This window comes from Trichechus manatus, unplaced genomic scaffold (genome assembly GCF_000243295.1).
Source record: "Trichechus manatus latirostris isolate Lorelei unplaced genomic scaffold, TriManLat1.0 scaffold00010, whole genome shotgun sequence".
In the NCBI taxonomy this organism is placed as follows: domain Eukaryota; kingdom Metazoa; phylum Chordata; class Mammalia; order Sirenia; family Trichechidae; genus Trichechus; species Trichechus manatus.
In genome coordinates this window covers 25,328,332-25,349,826 of record NW_004443946.1, presented here as the reverse complement: position 1 = coordinate 25,349,826, position 21,495 = coordinate 25,328,332, and positions in this window count along the sequence as shown.

Below are 21,495 nucleotides of genomic sequence, written 5' to 3'. Positions count from 1 at the left end.
GGGGTGGTTGGTGTTTTTTTTTTTTTTTTTTATATATATCCTCGATAAAAAGCACAGATGTCACTTTAAGGTCTAAGGTGCACCTGACCCAAGCCATGGTGTTTTCAATCGCCTCATATTCATGGGAAAGCTGGACAATGAATAAGGAAGACGAAAGACGAATTGATGCCTTTGAATTATGGTGTTGGGGAAGAATGCTGGATCACATACTTTGGACATGTTAACGGGAGAGACCAGTCCCTGGAGAAGGACATCATGCTTGGTAAAGCAGAGAGTGAACGAAAAAGAGGAAGACCCTCAATGAGAAGGATTGATATAGTGGCTGCAAGAATGGGCTCAAGTGTAATAATGATTATGAGGAGGGTGCAGGACTGGGCAGTGTTTCATTATAGTGTACATAGGGTCACTATGAGTTGGCACTAACTTGATGGCACCTGACAATAACAACATCCTCGATACAAGTCCCTTGTGAGTTACATGAATGGCAAATATTTTCTTCCATTTTGTGAGATGTCTTTTCTCTTTCTTGATGGTGTCCTTTGCAGCCCAAAAGTTTTTAATTCTGATTAAGTCTAATTTATCTTTTTGTTTTTGTTTTGTTGCTTGTGTTTTTGGTGTCATATCTAAGAAATCTTTGCCTAATCTAAGGTCATGAAGACTTACCCCCTAAGTTTTCTTCTGAGAGTTTTTAGTATTAGCTCTTACATTTGTTTCATTTTGTTTATTTTTGTATATGGTGTGAGGTAGGGATCCAACGTCATTCTTCAACTTTAACTTAATTCAGATGTCCCAGCATCATTTTTTAAAAGATTATCCTTTTCCCCGTTGAATTATTTTGAATATCAATTGATAATAAATGTGAGGGTTTATTTCTGGATTTTTAATTCTTTTCCATTGATCTATACATCTATCCTTATGCCAGTACCATGCAGTTTGGATTACTGTAGCTATGTAGTAAGTTTTGAAATTGGAATACCTTCACTTTCTATGTCTACTTTTCAGCACACCCAGCAAATCCTGGGATATGGCCTGAGTGAAAGGGCCTGACTAGATGGGTCTAGGATGTGTAAGGAAAGGTAGTGCAGGGGTTTGGCAAGCACTTGTGATTGGCAGTCAGGTAATGTAGTCTTTAACCCTTGCCCTGTTATAGCCTTGTGGGACCTAGTGTAAGTCCCTTGATACTTCTCAGCCTCTGTGTTCTCTTCTGATATATGAAGACTCTGGGCTAGTTGATTGTTTAAGGACCTTTCAATTCTAGTATTCTGGAGGTATGGGAAGCTCAGTTTATATAGGCAAAGTCCAGCACAGGATCCTGTAATTTTACAGAGAAGTATTCATTTGACTTTCACTCACTTGGATTTAGGTATGGGAAAGAAAATGTTCAAGGTGTTCTGGATTATCTTGTCATTCCAGATAGCAAGGAATCTATCAAGGACTACCAAGATCATGTCTAAAGGACTCAGGAACCAATGGAAGAAGCTCCCACTTGTCAAAGATGGGATGCTCTGGACATCAATAAGGATAATAAATGTGATAGATTAAAATATATCAAATATTTTTAGATTCATGAGTTGATAATGATGCTTAAAACCTCCCAATTGTTTTAGAACTTATGGATTTTGAGATCTCTAATTGAAAAAAGCCCCAAGTCATCTCCTCTACTCTGCCTGGTCTTCATGGCTACCCCAGTCCACCCTGGATCCCTATACCCTGGGGTCTGTTCCAGCACTTTACTTCTGCCTAGCTTTTATCACTGTCTTATTCTCTGTTAATCTATTTGGAGATGGCATGGGGGAGCTCCAGAATTATTACCAGGGGTCTGCAAACACAGAGGTGCAACAAGCACTGCCTGCTAACTGAATAAACAACGCCTACTCTGAAATCCTGGTAGCATAGTGGTTAAGTGCTACAGCTGCTAACCAAAACGTTGGCAGTTCAAATCCACCAGGCACTCCTTGGAAACTCTACGGGGCAGTTCTACTCTGGTCTATAGGGTCACTATGAGTCAGAATCGACTCCACGGCAACGAGTTTGGTTTGATGGGTTACTCTGATGTGCACCAGTCCTTCTCTTTGTTTTCAAAGTAAGTAGCTTCTGTTAGATGAACAAACCATGCATTCTCTTAAATGTGCAGTTTCTGTGATCCCGTGCTTTCTCAAACAGAGACTTACGATTTTGAGGGGTTAAAAAGACGCCTTTTTACTGGGCAGTTTATGACCAACAGAGCTGAGAGACTGGGTGGTAGTCCAGACCTGGACTCTAAGCCCAATTCCTCCACTCTCTCTGATCTTCCCTCTCTGGGCCTCGGTTTCTTTATGTATAAAAACAAAATGTTGAGGAATGTGCTACGATACATGCCACAATGTGCGTTATGCTAAGTGAGAGGAGTCAGACCCAAAAGGCAACGCACTGTATATTTCCCTTTACGTGACTTTCTGGAAACCACAAAACTACATGGTCAGAAAACAGATTAGTAGTTGCTGGCATAGCCGTGCAGGGAGGGGATTAACTATAAAGGGATATGGGGAACATTTTGGGGTGATGGAATTATACTCTATCTCAATTTCTGGTGAGGGTTACATGACTGTATAAGTGTCAGAATTCATAGTACTGTACCTGGGTGAATATTAATTTATGTAAATTATGCCTCAATAAACAAACAAAAAATGTAACACGCACATATACGATGTTGGATCAGAAGGTCTCTAAGGTACCGTTCAGTGCTAAAATTCACTGATAATAGGGGATGACAGCAGAAAGAGCTTATCCAGGGCCTCGTCTCGTTTTCTGAAACCTTCCCTCCCTGGTTCCTCCATCTCTTCCCATCTCAGAACAGGCTTTTCATGATGTAATGGAAGAGGAGAAACAGGCTTCATTTGCTTGGTTGGCCTTTTTAGGAATGCGGGTGCTCCCTCTGTGGAGGCTAATGTGTCTGTATGGACGCCAGGCATTCTCAGAGGGAGGAGGCCTCATTTAGCCCATCGTCTGAGGTCCAAGGTCTTAGATACTGACCTGAAATGAAACATTTCTGAAGAGCTCAGAATCCAGTCCAAACGAGGCAACTCTAGAGACCTGTCAGACAAACAGGAATCTCTGTGGAGAGCACAGACCCCCTTCAGCTTCCATCTTTCTGTCCAAGTTCTGAAGGAAGAGCCTGCCCCAGCCTTCTGATCTGCTATTTACTGATGGCACAGTGGTTAAGCACTGGGCTGCTAATCAAAAGGCTGGCGGTTCCAACCTACCTGCAGTTCTGCAGGAGAAAAGACCTGGCGATCTGCTCTCGTAACGATTACAGCCTAGGAAACCATATGGGGCAGTTCATCTCTGTCCTACAGGGTGGCTATGAGTAGGAATCTGCTCAACGGCATATAACAACAACAAGGAGCCCCGGTGGTACAATGGTTGAGCACTCCACTGCTAATCGAAAAGTTGTTGGTTCAAACCCACCTAATGACTATGTGGGAGAAAGACCTGGTGATCTGCTCCTGTAAAGATTACAGCCTAGAGAACCCTATGGGGCAGTTCTACTCTGTCACATGGAGTGACTATGAGTCAGAATCAATTCGACAGTACCTAACAACAAGAAGGCAGGATTATTGATTGAGGCCATCCAAGTGACACACAGTGAGGTAACCAGGCCCTGACTGGGAAAAGAGAGCAAGGAGATTGTCACAGGCCGAGAGAGGGTGCTGCCTGCACAGGCGAAAAAACCCAGGCCTCCAGGCTGTTGGAAAGGCTGGTACTCAGGGACAGACAGAGACTTGAAAACATGCCCTCCCTTCACCACCTTGCAATGCCTGCCTCACATGCAACAATAGCTAATAAAAAATCCCAGTGCTGCCCATTTGATTCTGACTCATAGAGACCCCATAGGATGGAGTAGAACTGTTCCATACGGTTTCCAAGGGTGTAATCATTATAGGATGAAGCCCTTGTAGTGCAGTGGTTAAAGCAGTGGGCTACTAACCACAAGGCTGGCAGTTTGAACCCTCCAGCAGCTTCAAGGGAAAAAGATGTGGCAGTCTGCTCCCATAAAGATTTACAGCCTTGGAAACACTATGGGGCGATTATAATCTGTCTTACAGGGTCACTGTGAGTTGGAATCCAATCGTTGGCAGTGAGTTTTATAGGTTTTGGAATCCTTACCAGAGCTGACTGCCACATGTGTCTTCCGTGGAGCTGCTGGTGGATTGGAACCACCAACCTTTTGGTTACCAGCTGAGCGCTTAACCACTGCACCACCAGGGCTCCTTACAAAAGCTAACAGTGGCACAAGCTAAGCCCTTTATATGAATTCACAACAAGCATAAGACTTTGAAATTCTTGTTCCTGTTTTATGAAAGAGGACATGTCCAAGGTTACACAGCTAGTAAGTCAGCGTAGGAGTTCACATCTAGACCCATGAATGCGAAGCCCCTGTTTCCCCACCCTCCTTCACTACCCTCATGTGACAGGCTGAGGGTGTGTGGTTTAGCCTCTGCAATCCGGCTGTTTTTCTGTGTTGTCTGATGAAATAAGCCAGACCTAGCCAGTCCTCTCCAAGGCTCTGAGGCAACCGAGAGCACCCTTTAACAGAGCGGCAGGAACGTTCCAGAGAGCTCTGTTCCAGACGGAGCTCCCACCCAGCTACATGCCTCGCCCCAGCTCCCTTTAAAATAAGCCAGACCCCTAGCCCGTCTTTGGTCAGGGAGGCCTGGCCCTCAGTGGGTGTGCAGGGTCTGGAACAGCTACTATAGCGCCTCCTGCAGGCACTGAAGGGCTGGGTGCAGGGAAAGGCGCCCCCAGCTCAGGCACCGGAAATTCCTCTAAGGGAAGCCGGGAGTCTACGTGGGCACTTCCGCTTAGGAGGGCAGACTGAGGGACTCCTGCTGGCAGACTTTTGTGGGCTCTGGTAAGGAACCTGCAGCCCAGAGGCCCTCCCTGGATGCTTCTCCAAGCCACAGGGTTTGAAGGCTGCCACATCCCAGGAAAATTCCTAGGATCAGAGACACCTTGCGGAGGCCCGGATGCTCTGGGACCACAGAGCAATTAGAAGCTGGCACCAAGTGGAAGGAAAGCCTCCAGCCCTTTATGCCAAAAACCCTTTGCTGTTGAGTGGATTCCAACCCATAGCGACCCTATAGGACAGAGTAGAACTGCCCCATAGTTTCCAAGGCTGAAATCTTTGCAGAAGTAGTCCTGGTGGCGCAGTGGTTCAGTGCTGGGCTGCTAACTGGAAGGTGTTCGGTTTGAACCCACCAGCCGCTCCACAGGAGAAATAGCTGGCAGTCTGCTTCCGTAAAGATTCCAAGGGCCTTGGAAACCCTATGCGGCAGTTCTACTCTGTCTGATGGGGTCACTACGGCAGTGGGCTTGGTTTTGGAATCTTTGCAGAAGCAGACTGCGACATCTTTTTTCCACGGAGTGACTGGTGTTTGAACCACAGACCTTTCAGGTAGCAGCCAAGTGCTTGACCACTGCGCCACCAGGGCCCTTTATGCCAGGAATCGTCACAAGGGTGTAGGGAGAGGAGAAGAAGTCAGGAGGATCTCAGACATTCTTGGGTTGGCCCAAATCCCCACCTCTGCCCAGACCTGAAAGCACATGTCTGTTCTTGGTGGTCAGTAGGGTCGTGTGCATGCATAGTGACAGCTTGATAAACAAAGATTCTGGAAATAAGCCTGTTTGAAGATGGCCAGGCTGGGTAGGAGGAGCTCCAGGTCTCGTTAATGGAGGGGTTGCGGTATGGTGGTTTCTTTTTATCTTGCTTTCTTCTGTTATCAGTCTGACTTTCAGAGGCCTGCTGCTTTGGCATTAGCAGGAGATTAGACTGTCTGTCGCTCAGGAGACCAAGAGGCTGTCCCTAAGGAGCACTGTCTGCATGCTTTGACTTCTATCCTGGGACTTTATTCAAGAGGGTGTCAGAGTGGTGTCGGTCATCAGGCCACTGGATTGTGTACCTGAGCACAAATAATGGGGCAGAGAGACCACCCAGCCAAGTAGACACTGGCAGTCGGGTTCGGTCTTCCGGCAGCAGCCTAGCCAGAGGAGTCCGCTATCCAGAGAGCTGCTTTTCTGAGCTGCCTAGCATCCTGCTTGGGAGTGAGAGGAAAACGGACTGCAGAAGGGAGGGGATGGTAGATTTTTTTTTTTTCTATAGGTAAATTCTGTCCAACAAACCCCCAAACCAAGGAGCCACACAGAGTGAACTGGATTGTAGTGGGTTCAAGTCATTTATTTTTAGACTGTACCAGCATGTCTGGTTCTGGGGTCCAACCCCCAAATTCCAGAAAAATAAACTAGTGAGAACCACATGCACTATGCAGAGGCCATTCCGACGTGTCCATGATCATGCGGTGGGTGGGCATAGAATACAGAACAGGGGTCCTTGATGCACAGCAGGACCTCCCCTCCCTGAACAGCTAGCAGCAGCTGGCTCTGAGCCCTCCTCTGAGGCTGGGGAGGGGGCTGAAGCCCAGTTCCTTGGACCCTGTCCTTTTACAGCCCTCAGCCCCTTATTGCTACATTTGCTACTTTATGACCCCTGGGTCATGCCCAAGGGATGCCTTATCACTGGGTGGTACTAATGAGTAGGCTGCTGGCGTCTGCCGTTGCCATGGTTACACGAGCACAGGCCTCTCTTCAAAGGGTCCCGTGGTGAGTTATTAGTGATTCATTTGGCCACTGTTTGGCTGCGCTACCCCATGGTGCTTGCTACATCCTCAACTTGGCCAGTCCCTTTTGGAGGCTGGTGGCACATTCTGTCTCCCCTCAGCCCCGAGCTTCCCAGCTCCTGGACTTTGCTGGAACCCCTCCCTTCAATAAATTCTGCAGGGTCCAAAGACAAACAACCCTAAACTCCCTCCATCTTCTAAGAAGGCTTCGGTGGTGGCTTTCGAAGACCATGCATTTGGAGCAGGACAGGAGGGGTGCATCTTAGGAAAAACATCAACCTCCACAACCAGCAAGAGGGCCGGATGGGTGGCAGGGTCCTGGTTCAGTGCCCTGGGTGAGGTAGTTGGAACACACCAGGAATCCTGCCAAGGGAAAAGCCTCCTGTAGCGTGTATCCCATGTGTTCAGCTAGTCCAAACAGCAGCTCAGTTGGGAGAGGTCTGGCCCAGGTGCCAGCCACCCAGCAGAGGAGAGCCTGGAGCAGAAGCACAGCTGATTGCACTGGCAGACTGGCCCTGCCTTGCTCCTGGGGTGCAGCAACATCTTCCCATTAGTACAAAGCTGGTGTCTCACTTTCTGGAAGGGCAGGAGCCCTCTCCCCAGCTTAGAGAGTTCCTGCTGCTTGGGTCAGGCCATTTGGCTGCTGCTGGGCATTTATATCTGCCAACCACAATTTCTACTCTTCCCAGGTGGGGAGAGGTTATTTTAGTCAGATGTCCCATGCCTGCTGTCTGGTGTGTCTGACTTTATGGGTGGGTGGTCATCTGCTAAGGCTACCTTGAAGCTTTGGCCTTGGGGCTGCCAAAATATTTGCCTTGTGAGCCCTCATGGGGAAGAGTCATGGGCCCAGAGACCACTCCAATACAGGGGAAGTAAGGCTGCTTCTAGGAGGCAGGACAGGGCAAGGGAACTGGCTTTGCTACAGAACTGTCCCCATAAATCTAATCTGAAATTTGGCTTTCATTTCAGCAGGATGTTGGGTGTGTAGACTAGGCCAAGGGGAAAAGACTGGCCAGGACTGGATTTTCTAAGTGCACTTGCATTACAAGATCTGCACGGTGGACTGACCTTGGACTGACCTTGGACTGACCTTGGACTGGCCAACTTGAATGGAGCAACCCTACCCCATCCCCACTCTTGCTTGGCTTGTATCTACTGGGGCACACATGGTGGTGGTCACAGGACTGACATGCCTTCTTGAGGGCAGAGACGAGGGGGTTATTGCTCTGGGTTTGAATCCATCTGCAACTTTACCTATATTGGAGAGGAGGGCATATTACCTATACCTGCTGACCCTGCCATTCCCTCTGAATATCCCCAGAGGTGTTAGGTAGCTTTCAGCCTGTTCCACCTCAGGGACCACAGTCCATCTGACTCTGGCTGGGCCTTCTGGGAACTTCAGGGTGGGGCCAAGTCTTGGGCCAGAAGAGTGAAGGAGCAGCAGCCAGGAGTCAGGAGGGTCACAGAAGTCATGGTGGAGGCAGCCAACCCTGCCCTGTCTACAGCCTGACTTAGAATGCCCCCCGTAGCCCACGGGGAGGGGCAGGAGGCAGCAGGACATTCACCTTACTGGGGTGCAGACTTGCCTACTGCTCAGTAATACCCTTTTTCCATGTACCCTGTGCCTCGGCGTCAATACAGCCTGGGGACTCTTGGCAGGGAAGAGCTTCCTTTGGGCAGTGTTGGGTGCAGATGAACTTGGCCTCTAATCTTGCTCTGAAATGGGAGATTTGTATGAAGAACAAAGGGGATGAAAAAAAGGTGGCACAAGGAGAGGAGTAAGAGACCCCATAACTTAGGACAGGGTTTTATTTCATTATTTACTCATTAAGTAATTATTGGGCGTCTAGGAAGTGCTAGGCTCTGTGCTAAGGGCATGTGAAACGAGGGTGTGATAGTCTGGGTCTACAAGGCCACCTCTGCAAATACTCTGAGGACTCATCATACGCCATTTCCACTGTAACAGAGACAGGAACAAGTGCCAGTGGGGGAAATTGTGTCATGGTGGTGGGAAAACCATAATGAAATGGTGGCTCAGCTGTGAGGGATGGAAGCCTGGTGCCCTGGGGACAGGGCTGTGTGGAATCAGACAATGCAGGACGCGGAGATGGGAGCTGGAAAGATGGGTCCGAGGGGAGCACCAAGGAGGCCGGGGCTGCGACAAGTTTATGAGCCTTTGGTCACCAGCTGGCGAATTTGCCTACATGAGTAAAGAAATACCAGCAATTGCTTTTTTTGCTTCTAGGTTTTCTGTTTATATACTCCCAAGGGAGACTTTTCACCTATGGCCAAAAATAGATCAAAGGAGGATAGTCATAGCAGGTGGGGGAGTGTCTGAATTCAAACCTGTCAGTTAATACAGCTCTGTCCAAGGGCTTCTTGGGGGTCACAATAATAACAACGACAATGATAGTAATAGCTACCATTTGCTAAGCACCTATTAAGTGTCAGGCACCTGACAAGATGCTTTAGGTATGTTACCTCACAGCCAAGTCGGCAAATAGTCATTCTGACACACACACGAAGGGGATACAAGTGAATCTTTTGCAGGTTTTGCTTTCTGGTTTTTTGTTTTGTTTTTTTCCTCCCCCACATGACTGGCATCGTTTTAGTGGGATGCCTTTGTCTAGACGGATATTTCTGCTCAGGCTTTCAGATCAAGACTAGGCCCTGGCCTAGTCCCTCCCTAGCATATTCCACCCCAGCTTCAGACACAACTGAGGCCTGACTGGGCAAAGGCTTGGTGGTGCTTGTCAGGATGCCACCATGTGGGGGATGCCAGCCGTGCCATCCAGCCGCCTCCCAGGCTTCCCCTGGGGCTGCTGGAGGGGAGAATCCCAATGACCCCCGAGTTCATGGCCATGTTTATTTTGAGTAAAGCATGAGGGAACAAACTAAGGAGCAGGAGGCAAAAACAGAATAAATTACAAAACAATAATTTAAAAAACGATGGTCATCAAAACCTCCATGGCTGTTTACCAGCAAGCTCTTTCATCTTCCTCTGGTGCTGGACATTGGATGGGACCAGAGGGCAGGTGCCACACCTGTGGAGACCCCTTCTAAAGTTGGCCTCCAAGGGGGTCAAAAGGACTTGAGGTGCAGCAATCAAGAAGGTTGCTTCAGTGCTGAAGACGTGATTTGGACGTTTTACATGGAAGTTGTGCCTGCTGCAGGCCTGTTATACTGGGTGGCCAGAGAGGTTTAGGGGAAGCAGAAGGCATTTGGGACTGTAGTGGGTCCTGCGGGTGTCCCAGAGAGAGGGCAGGGAGGTGGCACATAATACTGGATGTGCTCAGGGCCAGCTCTTCCCTCTTGTGTTTGAAGGTGTGACACCCCCGGACAGTGGGAGGAGTGATGATAATAAGAATATGATAGCAAGTAGTCGTCACAACAGCAACCCCACGAGGTGCTCTCCCCTGAATGCAAGAAACAAGGACCTCATGGAGGACGGAGTGTCGAAGCATAACTGTACAAGGAAGAGAGTGTTGTAAACAGGAGCCTCTATGGGGCCGACCCCAGGCTCCATGGACTTTGTCTTTCCGATGTCCCTGTTTACCCACCAAGTCTCCCCACCTTTGCCCTTCATCTCCCTCACTCCTTCTCTTTCACAGTGACCAGCTCTCCCCATAAGGACGCTCTCTCCGTGGATGTGGAGCGCCGCCGCCTGCCCAAGTGGTCCGCGGGCCCCGGCCCTGAGGCTGGGACTGTCAGGAGGACTGCATCAGGCCCGTGAGGCGCTTGCCCACCAGTGACTTTCCCTGTAGGAAGACAGGTAACAGACAGCACGCACAGGCACACACACACACACACACACACACACACACACACACACACACAGGGACAGAGACAGAGCCAGACAGGTGAATTAATTGTTGCAAAAGCCACCCACGCCAAATGACTTAGCTAAGTGACCCCACTGACCACCTTGACCTTTCATATCTGGGTACAGGAGACTTCAATGCAGATAGTTGGAAGAAACCAGGGCTCTGGGGCAGGTGAAGGGAACGAGAATGTGTTGCTGGTACTTTTTCTGGGAGGCGAGGATTTTACTGACTAGAAAACAGTCATTTAAATTCTCAGTAGAGTGTATCTTAATGCGTATGGCCTGCCCCGAACTTGGTTTTAGTCAAGTGGGGTGTATTGAGGTTGGGGAGAATGGGTTGACCCAATGAGATGGCTAAGGATTTGGGGGATTAGAAACGAATGAATTAATTGGCTTTAAAAATGCAAAGACCTATGAATCCCGTTTGAAATGAAATACAAAATTGGGAGAACCATGTAGGCTTTGGTTCTGCTTGATGGCGTGTTCTGAGACAAAGTAGCAGGGGCATCCTTCGAGGCCTGGAGCCCGGGCCAGTGATCAGGTGCCACTGTAGGGCCCAGGGCAGTGCGTTTGTCCCACCCCCTACATTCTTGGCTCCCCACCTGCAGTACCCAGAGACCAAGTTTGATGACCTGTCTCCACAACAGGAAGTCTACAAGCTCTTCACTTACAGTCTGTAGTGAAAACTAAAAAAAATAAATTGGGCCATGAGGCAAGGCCCAGTGCATGAGACATAGAGGTCCTGGGAGAGTCCAACTGTCTACATGCTCAGGAGGAGATGGGGGAGGAACCCCTGATCTGAGGAGGGGCTTGAGGCTCCCCAAGTGGAGGGATGAGGAGATAAGTGAAGCTCACTCACTCTGCTTGTTTCCCTTAACACCACCTGCACCTGTTTGTTCCCCTCCTCACCTGCTTGTGAAATCCGTATCACTGGACAGGGGTCTAGAGTATGGCTGGATCCCAGCCAATTGATCACTGCGTCTGAGCAAACACTCAAAACCCATTCTATTATTGACAGTGGGTCAGTGACACCATTGCCACAGAATCACGGACAGCCCATGATTGCTAGTCAGCATGGGTTGTGGCGTTCGAGATTGCAAGGGCCAGCAATTCCTCATGTACATTTCTAAGTGAGGAGTGAGGGCTCATCTCGTTTACTGGGCTTGGCTGCGTGTAAGCTGGATGCAATTAAAATAAATCGATCAGGTTTGTAAAGCCTGGTAGGGTACTCAATAAACCTGCTGATTGATGAATTGATGGATAATGGGTATATTTAATAAACGAACAACACGGGCTGTGAGTTTACTGCATACAGGACAATGTGTTATCTGGCTTAGTCTCCATGGAGGGACAGGGCCAGCTTGACTTGGAGAATTCCGATGGCATGAATGGAAGCTTTTCCAGAAATGGGAGTGCCTTCAGGTGCCATCCGCAGGCCTGCGTCTACCTCCCCTTGCTCTTCCCCCCCCTTTCTTTTACTCCCCATTTCCACTAGTGAGACAAAACTTTTCATTTTTCCTCCTCTATCTTAAAAAAAGGGAGCCCTGGTGGTACAGTGGTTAAACGCTGGGCTGTTATTCGAAAGGTTGGCAGTTCGAATCCCCCAGCCACTCTGCGGGAGAAGGATGCGGCAGTCTGCTTCCGTGAAGATTTATAGCTTTGGAGACCTGATGGGACAGCTCTACTCTGTCCTACAGGGTCGCCATGAGTAGGAATTGGCTCCACGACAGTGGGTTTGGTTTGTATTTTATCTTAAAAAAAAAAAAAAGGACATGTGCACACAAAATCTCCCCATCAGCCACCTCAACTGAATCTTCAAATACACTAAACTCAGCCTGCAGCGGGAGACATTTATACTAGGCTAAGGATTTTTTAATCAGATTTTTTTCTTTTTTAATCCTAGCGGGTTACCGTGTCAGTCTTTGAAAATCACGAAAAACAGGATGGTTGCTCCTCTGTCTAGAGTAGGTTAGGTACAACAATGGCTCTTAGAAGGCAGAGGCTGACCTTCAAGAAGCCCCCTCCAACCCTGGATTATATGGCATACAGCCCTTACTCTCCTTGACTGCCCTTTGTTACATGGAGTGGGAGACATTTGTCATCCAGTTGGTTCACGTGGGAATGTGCCTTCTTGGTGCAGAATCGAGGGCACTGGTGTGTGTGTGTTGGGGGGGGGTCCACTCTGGGGAAATATGGGGCTTATGTATCTAGGAGCCTCCTGGTCCAAGAGCTCTTAGAAACCCCCCCCCACCCCCTTTTACCAGGTCCTGAAGGAATTTTACTTCCCTCTTGGGTGTTGCTCATTGCTGTGGCAACCACACACCAAATACCAGCTCCTCCCCACTCCTCTCATCCCTGCTCCACCAGGGCTACAAATTACACATCGTGTACCCAAATATATACGTTCTGGGCTGACTATACATGGCATTTGGGGCTCTGATTTAGCTGGCAGATGTGAACAAAAAAAATCACTCAAGCTTCTGAATAAGAGTCTGTTGCTGATGGGTATGTTAAAAGCCCAGAGGCAAACCGAGTGCAAGGTTTACCAGGCCGCCCAAGCTCTCGTTATAGCTTCCTGCTCATTAGTGTGAGGTCATTTGGGCTGGGGAAGGGGGCTGTGGGTTGAGGGAGGTTGAAGGTTCTATTTCTGGAGGATTGTGTGTCTGTTTCAGGGGAATTTGGCCCCGAGGCCCCCCCGCCCCCAAATCCCCTCCCAGTTCTACAGAATGGGCTGGGCTGGGCTTGGAGGTGCTAATTAATCTCTTCCTGCCTCAATCCTGGAGCTCAGCCCCACAGCTCTGACTCATGCAACCTGTGGCCAGCCCCAACTGTCAATGCCTGCCCCTCCTCTCCCCCCAACTGCTTCCATTCGCCGAGACTTCAGGGGAGAATGGTGCAGCAGACCAGCCAAGGGACCACCCCCGGGATGGTTCCCAGCCTCTCAGCAAGCCACGCGGTGCGCCTTGGCATTTTTGTCTGCCTCTCCCCACTCCTGCGCTTATGCATTTACCAAATGACAGCTCTGTTGCCCAAGATAGAGGTCATGAGGGTTTGGGTCTGCTCGGGGAAACAGCTCAGCCAGCTGCAATCTGTCCGCTACCCAGTGACCTCCCGGTGAGCGAGGGCAGCTCAGGCTGCAAGGCGGTTAATCATGCAGGACGCAGGTATGGCGTGATGCCTGGCCCAGGGCTTTGGGGAAGAAATCCAGCTATCACACTTGCTCAGCAGCTGCCTTCCTTTGGAATTGCTGAGGCTCCTGTAGTTTTCAGGGATCAAAGTGAAATCTGACAGCAGAGGCTACCTGTGTTAGGAGATGAACCGCCCCAAAGTATGTGCTGCAGGGCACTCCCGAGGTACCCGCTCTGCCAAGAGAGAGGAGAGCTGCCGCCTGCACCCCCTACGGCTCTCTCCTTCCTCTTTCACCCCCGACCCCAGTTTGGATGATTCGGAAGGAACCACTTTGGAATGGGAGGGGTATTCCGTCTCTGCCAGGTGCTTGCCTAGTTACAGAGGAAGCAGTTTTTTTCAAGGTGGGAATATGCGATGTTCCTTAGTGCTGGTCAGTTGGGAATGTATCATGGTGCCAGGAAACTGCGGCCAGCTCAGCTCGAGGCCTTGGCATAGCTGAGCGAAGGAGCTCAGGGTGGTTGAAAATGCTATTAGCAGGCAGCCTTTGTCCAAGTGAAGAAATATACAGTGATTAAGAACTGAGCTGCGTAAGGTGCATTCCAGAGACACCGAAGCTTTGCATACAGACAAAGTGCCTTTCACCTTTGAGACATTTGGCAAAGTGTAATCCAATAGCATTTGGGAGCCTTCAATTTCATGGACCACGGGCTAGATGCTGGGTTCACAAGCACCCACGCATTCAATTCCCACCCTCCGCCCTGACTAATCATTTCAGCTGTGTGGCCATCTTGATGGCTAGAAGCCTGGAAGAAGGTGGCCATGGAGTCCTTTGTTTCTAAAAGGAAACGCACAAAAGGAATAGCTCCCTTTTGTGCAGAGTTTTAAAAAAAATCAACATGCTGCTTGACATGCTGTGGCTCTGTGCATTGCACTTCCAGATATTAATCAACAAAGCATGCACGATCCGGGTTACCAAGAGCTTCTGCTACTTACTTACCTGCCAGACTGATGTAAAATCTTTGATCAGGAGTAGGGCTGTGGCTCAGAGAATAGCCATGGGGGTCAGATGGCGTACTGGGGATAGCAGAGCCAAGCACTAGGGGCTCAGGAGGGACCCTTTTCAACACTAAGCGAGTAAAGACATCTGAGCTGCAGATGGGATTCTCTCGCTGACTTGCCCAGATGACCTGAAACCAAAGCTACAGATCTCAAGTCCACCAAGTCAAGATCCAGGCTACATGGGGATAGAAATCAACAGTAATTGCCTCTGGGGGGAGTCTCTGGGTGGTGCAAACAGTTAAGTGCTCAGCTGCTAACCAAAAGGTTGGTGATTTGAGTCCACTCAGATGCTCCTCAGAAGAAAGGCCTGGTGATCTACTTCAGAAAAATCAGCCACTGAAAACCCTGTGAAGCACAGTTCTATTCTGACACACATGAGGTTGCCATGAGTCGGAGTTGAATTGATAGCAACTGATTTTGCCTCGAGGGTGGGGGGATTGACTGGGAAGGGGCATGAGGAACTTTCTAGGGTGATGGGGTATAGGTTACACAGGTATATACATTTGTCAAATTCACTGCACTGTACATTTAAGATCTCTGCATTTTACTGTATGTAATTCTATCTCCAAAGAAAAAAGAAAGGTTAAAAAAAAAATCCCAGCTATCATCTCTCTAACTGCGCAACTTCTTGGAACTTCCCGCTTCTTACTCTTTCTCAGTCGTTGAGTCCATCTTTGCCTTCTGGATAAATTCAATGCTTCCCCATCCAGTTTAGAAGAAACCCAGGTTTCTCTGCTAGGGGAACTGAAACTTTCAACAGAACTAATTTGGAACACTATTTCTAGCTTCCATTGACCCAAACTGATCCCCTAGTTGTGACACATAGGCATTTGTCATTCTTGCTAATGAAAAATGGTGTTTTGCTGAATATAGCCCACCAAGTGACCTTAGGAGCTAAGAGTGGGATGCTCAAGAGATAAGCTGTCCTCTCATGGAGACTGAAGGTCATCTATGACTAGAAGACACTCAAGTTCATAAAGGATGTGTATATGTGGAATTGCAGGTTGCGGGTGGGTAGGGGACTTGCTGAGGAGAGCAGTCAGGATCCTAAAGAGCCAGGTGGAAAGGTAAGGGTCCTGGCCTGGATAGAGCGGGAAGGAGATAAGCCAGGGACCTAACTTCATGGGGATGACCTTCCTGGAGGTTAGTGCCACCGTGTATCTTCTTCACTGTGGTATCTCCTCCCTTGATGATCTTTAAAACTGGGGAGAGAGTGCCATTTGCTTGGGATCCTTTAGGGGTCTGAGAACCTTTGACAGGGGAAGGTAGAAAAAGCTGCACTTAATAAAGAATGGTTTCAAAAACCTTCAACTCTCCATCTGTCATCAACCCTCTTTTCACCTTGGTGCAGCAAAAGAAGGCAGATGAAATGGGGAAACCAGGTTATGGGGCTAGCCAAGGATTACAGACTGCTAATCCATAGCAGGGAGTCCTCGGGTGGTGTAAACAGTTAACATGCTCTGCTGCTAACAGAAAGGTTGGAGGTTCGAGTCCACCCAGAGGCACCTAGGAAGAAAGGTGGCAATCTACTTATGAAAATTCAGCCATCGAAAACCCTGTGTAGCACAATTCTACTCTGGCACATATGGGGTCGCCATGAGTTAGTCGACTCTATGGCAACTAGTTAAATCCACAGCACAGCTAGCGGAGCAGCAGATGGAGGCAGAGAGGTCGTTTCTGGCTTCCTCAATCTCCAGGAGGTGGGGGAGGAGGGCAGGGGCCCTGTGGCCATAGCTTTTCCTGGGGTCTGTATTATTTCTGGGTCCTCGCCAAGGCTTCCGATCTCTCTCAGGACCTTAAGGGTATTTTATTTGGTTTTAAAATATTCTCTTTATTCAATTTTTTTTAATAAGAAAATATACCACAAATATAAAACACCACCAACTAAGAAAATCATGCAGTAGGTGAAAATTGAATTAATAAAAGAAATAGTTCCCTGGCTGAAGAATTAATATACGTTCATATACATTTAAACTGGGTCTTGTTAAAAAATAAGGAATCTGAACAAAATAGTAGATTTTTTTGGAACTGCCAACTATCTCTGGTACAGTGGTACAAAAACAACCAGGTTTTGCTGTGTAAATGGTGGCTATATGGAATCTACCCAGAAGTCACATCTTTGAAAATCAATTCCCACAAAATGTCACTGGGACCATGAGCAGGCTCAGACACCTTCACTCTAGCCTATACTGGCATCTAATAGTGCCCTTTTTTTTTTTTTTTTTTTAATTAAAAAAGGGTGAGTTGCCAGCCCTGCTATCTGGATTAATTGTAAAAGAAGCAACCTATCCCTGATCTCCCAGGGCATTTATTATTTCTTATTCCTACCCAACAGGGTGGCATCGATATCTCATGTACCCTACCTTCTCAAGGGCCCTCCTCTTTAAATCACCCAGGCTTTGATGGTGGCAGGGTGAGGACGGGTCCCATTACCAAGGACACAGTTTAGTGGCTGAGGACAGTTATCAACAGCCACCTGTTTATTGAATATTGAAACAGCATTGTGCACATCAAGCAGGATGCTAGGCATCTTACAGACATTTTCACTAAGATCCACAACATCCTTGCTAGTGAGGTTATTATTTTAACTCCTCAAATTCAGAGGAAATAGGCTCAAATGTAGAGCTGAAGCACATTGCCCAAGAGCATATAGCGAGTCAGTGACGAGCCAAGTTCATTGGCCTTCATAGCCCCACACCTTCTATTTTGTATGTAGCCATACACCCAGAGGAGATGGATGGAGACACTCAGGAACTAAGGACTCCTCCATGTCCACCTGTGTTAGGCAGCCTCCCTGGGCAGCACATGGTGATATTCTCAACCTCACTAGGAAAGAAGCCTCAGCTCTTGGACGCCATGACACCATCTCAGGCAGTTTCTCTGAGGTGCTTCTCATCACATTTGGGGATCCTGAGAGAGGGGAGGTGCCACCTTGTGGCTGGCAGGTCTGGCAAAATGAGCCTTTGGCTACTGGGCTGAGCTGGGTGGAGGTCCCCACTGCTTAGCGCACATGAATTTAAAGGGGTGGCTGCTGGACCGGGCATATGAAGCCACCACTTGTGTTAATGGTGCTGATGCCTCTGGGATCTCACATAGTAACCATCCCAGGGAGGAGAGAAGCAGGTCTGTTGTTTACCTTTCTCAGGCGCTGCCTTACTGCAATTAGAGCTAATCCCATTTCAAATCATCCTAGGCTGAGTGCCTAATTCGGGATGTCCAAGGCAGGCTGGGGGAGCCCTCTCTGGGTGGTGTTCCTGGAACCTCTGACTCCTGCCCTCCATCATGCTTGTCACTTAAGAGGCTCTTTGCAGAAGCCAACTTCTGGCTGTCAGTTTTGGTGGGTGGTGGGAGACCTTCCACCATGGTCCCACCGCTGTGCCGGGGTAAATCTGGAACTAGGCCAGGATGCCGGGAGTGACAGGGCTCAGCAGCTGTGCCCACATCGGTGGCAGGCTGCCCAGGCACCAACTCCCCAGCCCCTTTCCAAGTTGTGCATTTCCGTCTTCCCTGCTGCTCTTTTATCCCCCTGCCGTGCCGGGGAAATGCCCCCATTTCATGATCAGGATCTCTTTCCTCTCCTTCCTCTCATCCTGACTGAACAGCACTGTTGGTCTTTCTACACTCAGCTTGCAGAAAATTCTTGGTGGACTCAGGAGTGGAGTTGGAAGGGTGTATTCTGCTTGCAAGGCCCCTCTGAAGCATGCCTTCCTGTGGCTTGCGCAACGCCTGCCTCTTCCTCTTTCCTCCTCCTCCTTCCCAAATGTACTCTGACATCTAAGTTGTGGTTCACCCCAAAGTAGGCAAAGGCCAAAAGACTCAAAGAAACAGGGCCTGGCTGTGTTGCTACTGGCAACAACTTGATGCTACTCTTTTCCAACTAGGAAGTTCAAGTGTAACACTTGACTATGAGGACTGGGCAGAGTGCAGCTGAAGCTTAGTAACATGATCTCATGGGCGGACAAGGCAGCCGGAGGAAGTTACTTGCTCTGGCAGGATGTGATTCTCCCCAGGACCCACGGGGACACTAACTCCACCCTCCTAAGGGCACTTATCACCTCCGGCAAACATGTTCACCCACAACATATACATTGGTCGGGGTCTTTGGTTAAGCCATTGCCAAGGTGGGGTCTATAAAGCTCAGGCAGTCAACTTGCTGAATCCCCCAAAAGCATCATACTTCAGTAAATACAATGACCCCCTCATGCCCAGGTCTATATGGACGCATATGCCTAAGAGGACTGGCTCATTTCTCCTTCCTCCCTCCCATCAGGAATGCAGTTCAGTAGGCATTAATCAGACAAGCATTCCTAACCTAAGTAAGAACGCAGCAAGGGGCAAGTCAGGCAGCATTTTCCTGGATCCCTGGATAGAAACTTAGGTCAGGAACAGGGAACTTTCTTGCTTCCCTACAGACCCTTCTCACACGTTGCTGTGATTCTTCTGGTCCCTGTGGGGCAGAGGGTGGGCAGTTTCCCAGCCTTCTCCTCCCCTGGTGGTCTAGTATGTAGGAAGGTGAGATTTCCAAGTTTCCTCCAGGACTTGGTCATGGCCCAGAAGGGGAAGGGTTCTGGAAGCTGTAACTAGAAGATGAAGCCTAAGGATGTTGCTGTTGGATTTCAAAGCATCTCTAAAGGTAGTAAGCCTTTTTATCCTGTTCTGCTAGAGAATGGGTCCAGGGGAAGCAAGGTACAGGACGGATAAATAAGGACATTATTTGTACATTGTGTCTGGGACAAGGGACTCATCTAAGCATCACTACTGGGCCGCTCAGCTCCTTGTTTCTTAAAAAGGACAAACTATGGGTGCAAAAACTGGGCAGGAACAATGGAGACACCAAGATGTGGGTGCTGCTGACAGTCCACAGAACCAGGGTGTGAGGACGGGAGTGGTGGATGAATGGGAAGCCACGGACAAATGGATCATCGCTTCCGGATTTTGGAGCACCTTCTGTGCAGAAGGATCCCAAAGAAGGTTAGAGACTGTGGACGCCGGATCACTCACCCACTGCTGGAAGGAAGCCACCTCGGGGGTGAAATGCAGCGGCCATTCTGACTCTGCGCCAGCAGCACTGGGCAATTGTGTTTTTAGGAAGGGAAGTGAAGAATAACTTATCCAGCTGAAACCATGAAGACCTGTGGCTTTAGAGGAGCCCCTGCCCACACAAGCACACAGATGCAGCAGGCATGCGGTCCATGCACAGGGCACATGCAGGACAGCGGCGCATGGTCATCCGTGGACCATACGCTGCATGCGGAGGCGTCGATCAGGCAGGCAGCACACGCGCCTGTGCACACGTGTACATACCCATGTGCACGTTCACACTGCAGGCACTTACACAAGTGTCTCATGCAAGATATGTAAGCGTAACAAGCGATTGGCTGTGGAGTTTTACATCAGGCTCCTAAGATGCCAATCTTTGACAAATACCATCAACTTAGAGCATTTACCTTAAAATATGTATATAAAAACTGGATTCTCCCCAGGAAAAGGCCATTCCTGTTAAGGGAAATGGCCTCCCCACTTCTGTTTCTGTCAGTAGTATAAGCAGCAGGAGTGTGTACCCCAGGCTGGTTCACTGGGGGACTTCAAAGCATCCCCAGTCACTTGCTTCTGATTCCTCCATCAACCTCACTTTGTAATAAGTGTTTAAAAAATAGAAGCAACTGGACGTGCTAAGGTTGCATTGCTCAGGGTGGCTCCAGGCGGAGAGACAGCTGAGAAGCAAGTGTTTCTGGGAATGAGGCTTCTGTTGTACAGGGGCTACATTTGGATGATTGGATTTCACGCTCTTATCATGGGGAGAACCATTACTGATCTGTGTCTGGACACAGGAGGCATCTCAGGGTCTTGCATCTCAGTAGGAGAGAAAATGCCAGTTCCTGAAAATGTATGAGATGTTTTCCTGGTGGCTCTCCCCAACTCCCAGCACCACCTGGGCTGGCAAGCCCCACAGCTCCCACAGCTTCCCGGGAAGTGCTGAGGAGCCTTGAGAAATCGATCACAGAGCAGAAGCTGGCCTGCTGGGCATCACAGTCTCTCCATGCTTAGGCAATACAGAGAAACCATTTCTCTGAGTCTACTTTAAAAATAAGCCAATAATAATAGCTACCATTTACTGAGTAGTTACCATGAAGTGGTCTCTGTAATAAATAAATGTGCATTAGGCACATTGTCAGATATGATACCCACTTACCTATCCTCAGCTGCAAAATAATCATAATGATACCTACCTTGCTGAATATTGTTGGAAATTAAATAAGGCCATAAGGAAAGATCTAAGCATGAGGCTGCAAATGTCATCATAACAGTGGAAATAATACTTAGAGCTATACTTGTTGAAAGGACCCTGGTGGTGCAATGGTTAAATGCTCAGCTGCGAACTGAAAGGTTGGTGGTTCGAATCCACCCAGCAGCTCCATGGGAGAAAGACCTGGTGATCTGCTCCTGTAAAGATTACAGCCTAGAAGACCCTGTGTGGCAGTTCTACTCTGTCATATTGGGTCACTATGAGTTGGAATCGACTCGATGGCACCTAACAACAACAACATACTTGCTGAAGTGCCCCCTGGGTAGCACAAATGATTAAGTGCTCGGCTGCTAACTGAAAGGTTGGCCATTCAAATCCACCCAGAGGTGCCTTGGAAGAAAGTCCTGGAGATCTACTTCCAAAAGATCAGAGCCACTGAAAACCCTAGAGACCAAAACCTGTGGAGTCAATTCTGACTCATGGCAACTAGTACTGGTATACTTGTTGAGCACATACATTGCAAACGCTGTGCTAAGCACTTAATATATATATTTTCCCACTTAATCTTTTACTCTTATCTCCCT